We start from the raw sequence: 3,646 nt of genomic DNA on the forward strand, positions 1-3,646 counted from the left end.
CTCCCCCCCGCAACTCCCGCCCCTCTTCCCCCGAGCAAATACTGCTCATAGTCTCTCCCAATTAACCCGAGGAATCCACTTTTACGTCACAGCCTTTTTCGTCGACTCGGCTTTCCCCTCTTTTCCTAGAGCATTTTCCGATGCCGTTTTCTGTCCCCCCATCACCTGCGTCAATTCCCTTGTATACAACCTCCCGTACACAGGCGTATCTCTTCCACGATGCCCCCCACCCCGCGCCGTCCCCACTCCTGAGAGCAACTCCCCCCCTCCCTGCGCTTGGGTACAAGCAGTCCGTTGTGCGCTGCCAGTCGAGAAATTACGGATTCATTCACACGAGGCGAGTCAGAGCCGTCAGTTGGCGCACAATTTTCCGTCAACTTCCAATTTTAAACGTCAGAGTATTTAATAATCTGTGGAAGTAGCGCCAGTGAACGATTATTCGTGAATAAAGCCATTTTGTGGATTAAATTGATGGAATTTTATTGTTTATGCGTCAAGTGCTGTGAACAATCGTTTGGGATTAATTAACACGGGATATTAATGACAACAGAGAGCGTCTCGAGAGCTTAGGTAAGCTGACATCTCGGTATAACTGAGTATTTTATAGGCGCACGACGAGGTGTCGCCTGAGGATCGTTAGCTTAATTGCCATTCGATTTGCGAAATGATGAGACTATTTTTTTTCAGTTCTTCCTCTCGATTTATTGTCATTTGGTCAGAGGGAAATGAATTTAATGAATTTGATTTGATTTTGTGCTTTGACTTTTTTGTTTTATTATCTTCTGTTTTGAGATGTCAATTGTTTAATTCAATTGTCTCGGTTTTATTGAATTTCACGGCGAAGTGTGCCTTGAGTTGTCGATCCAGGGACTCCCGAGAAGGGACTTTCTCTGTCCTGGAAAATGAAACGTCGGCGCAAGATTCCCTGAATTTCAACTCCCCCACCCTATGGACACTCACAAAACCAAACACCGTGTCCTCTTCCGTCTTTATCGTTCGGGATTCGTTTCTCGGTTCATTTTTTTTTTCTTCGCTCTCTCTCGTTTCTCTTCTTCAGTCGGTGGAGTCGGCCGTCACCGAGCATCTCGAAGAAAAGAGGCTCCCTCCGCATTCCAGTGAACTCGGGGCAAGGGAGTGAGGGGTATTGGAGCTTTGTAGAACAATATTTTCGCTGTTATTGTTTTGCGCAGGGATTTTTTGATTACTCAGGACTTTTCGGAGCTGTGGGTTAGGGGAATTGAATTTTAGCGTTTGATGACTTCGCAGAGGAGTTGTCTTCAATTGTCTCCGTAATTTATTGGGTTAGGGGAAAATGTCAGAAATGGTTTTTGTAGAGAATTTTAAGGGCTACAAAAAATTTCTACACAAAAATTTAGCTATCTCACTTCAGTTCGTAGATATGCGCCGAAAATTAAAGACAAAACATTCGGAAGTTGAATTTTTTCGTTTTAAAACATCGGGACAGATTTCATTCTAATTATCTCCGTCATTAGTAGGTTTAGGCGAAAATGTTAGAAAGCGTTTTTTGTAGAGAATTTCAAGAGCTACAAAAAGTGTTGATACAAAAATTTGTCTATTTCACTTCTATGTTGAGATATACCCAGAAAGCTGAAAACAAAAAAATCATGATATGTTCTCGATTGTTGTCTTATGCGAAGGGATTTTTTGATTACTCCGCAAATATCGGAGCAATGGGTTAGGTTCACCTCGGACCTTTTAACGTTTAAAAAACTTTGAATCATCAAAGAATATTTTTCAATGGCCTGAGACTGATTTTTAGAAATTCAAATGCAATCGCAACATTTCAAGCACTTTGTCCTCATGAATGAATCGTCAATATTTTCGGACGAAACGATCCGATTTTGGTGAGTCAGGGGTCATTTTGAAGATTGAAAAACAATCTTGAAATTAAAAAAAAAATGGGCAATTTCACTCTGCCGTGTCATTTATCGATTATTTATGGCGCAACGATAATAAACTTTCAATTATTTTATGACTGATTTGGATTAATTAATATTCGAGAGAGTTTAAAAATCGTCTAGGCCGTCAATTGAAAAATTTAACCTCATTATTACATTTTTAAATGATGAAAAGAATTATTCAGCGATCGCTGAATGAAAGGAAATGTAAATCTCAGCGGGCATTCGTGGGAAATAATGGAGACGTAATGATCATTGACAGTCCAGCCGAGTTACAGACAATTCCTATTCATCATTTTTTCATTGAATCGCGTGAGAAAAGTTTCCGAGAATTTGTACGTAATCAGCATCATCCAAATAACATTTTGCAACATTTTAGTTTTTTCGTAAAGACTTCTTGGAAGCTTTTTTGTAATGAAGTGAATTTCCGAGAATATTTTTAACGCGAATAAATTTATGAAAAATATTTTGACATTTCTCACTAGCACATAATTGAGTTCAATTGTGTGAGAAATTAAAACAAAATCATGTTCAATTGATTTTGTTGACACATTTAACATTTTTTTATTCAATTTCAAAAATGATTTTCTTCATGATTTCATGAAAAGTAGACTTTCTACATTTTTGAGACGTTGAAACTGTTTTCTAACGATTCAAAATGACGAATTAAATTGAGACCTTCAAGATTTAAATGATAAAATCGTTTCAAAATAATTTATAACGAATTAGAAATTATGAGGAGTGTGATGTTTTTACAAAATTACAATATTTCGACTCAAAATTTCCCACGAAATAGATCTTTAAAAAACTTCAATTTCAATTGGAGTAACATTTGTCGCAATGATGTTAACATCGCGATTTAACGTGAAGTGTGAATTTCACAATTTCTCAACGCAAATCGTGAATAGAATTTTTAAACATAGTATTTTAATTTCAATTAGAGTCATCGCACTTTCAACTGAAATTTTGTTGAAAATTCCTTTAACTGCAAAGCCATTTCCTATTGGAATAGAATGAAAAGAATTCTAACATAAAAAATTTAAAGAATGTGTCATTTTCCAAAATTACAATATTTTCTTTAAAATCCATGTATTCTTTTCAAAATTTTACAACAATCCCAATTTCAAGCCAAAAACTCGTATTTTTTCCCAGAATCATCGTATTTTCGACAGTTCTGCTAGAGCTCCTTCAAAATATTCCTCAAACCCGAATAAATTGTCCAAGTACCTCAACTAGTCGTAGAAACCCCCAATTTTTATTCCTTTCCCCTCGTTTTCGCCGGATAATTGCCAAGTCGAGGGATACAGGTAGCCCGGGCCCTTCACAACAGAATCGAAATAAAATAAAAAGTGTAAAGATGAAGAGCGAGAGAGTGAGAGAGTGAATAACTGGATGCGTAGATTTTTATTTCGCTCCTTCTCCTCGTTTCAATACTCAGCAGAGGCTACTAGTATCGTCGAGTTTTTTCGTTGGCCCCCGAGGGCCTGAAAATGGCCTTTACGTATGTCGAAGGGACAGACGACAACGGGGCCGAGAGAAATCCGGCTCTTGCAGCTGGGGCCACTTCTTTTCATTTCTTTGAGAAACCTCTCCCGGGGCGCAACTGCAACCCAACAACTGCAACTATACATCGAAACCCCGGGATTGTTCCGCTGAACTTTTAATGCCCGAATACTCCAGCCGGCTTCTCTCTTTTGTCCTGTATTTCCCCCCCCCCCCCCCCTCCC

The 3,646-nt window shown here is 38.6% G+C and overlaps 1 protein-coding gene across 2 annotated transcripts in view; it reads left to right on the forward strand.

The window, feature by feature from the left end:
* The window catches only part of LOC107041377, a 38,461-nt gene that overhangs the window by 20,848 nt on the left and 13,967 nt on the right, over positions 1–3,646 (forward strand). The window contains exon 1 of one of the 2 annotated variants that reach the window (XM_015261901.1): positions 348–570. The exons of the other annotated variant lie outside the window; for it this stretch is intronic. The gene's annotated coding sequence lies outside the window, so the exon portion shown is untranslated. Of the gene's footprint in view, positions 1–347; positions 571–3,646 lie in introns of those variants that run through there. 2 annotated transcript variants of the gene reach the window in all.

The sequence above is a fragment of the Diachasma alloeum genome, unplaced genomic scaffold (genome assembly GCF_001412515.2).
Source record: "Diachasma alloeum isolate Michigan unplaced genomic scaffold, Dall2.0 Dall_scaffold_00364, whole genome shotgun sequence".
NCBI lineage: Eukaryota > Metazoa > Arthropoda > Insecta > Hymenoptera > Braconidae > Diachasma > Diachasma alloeum.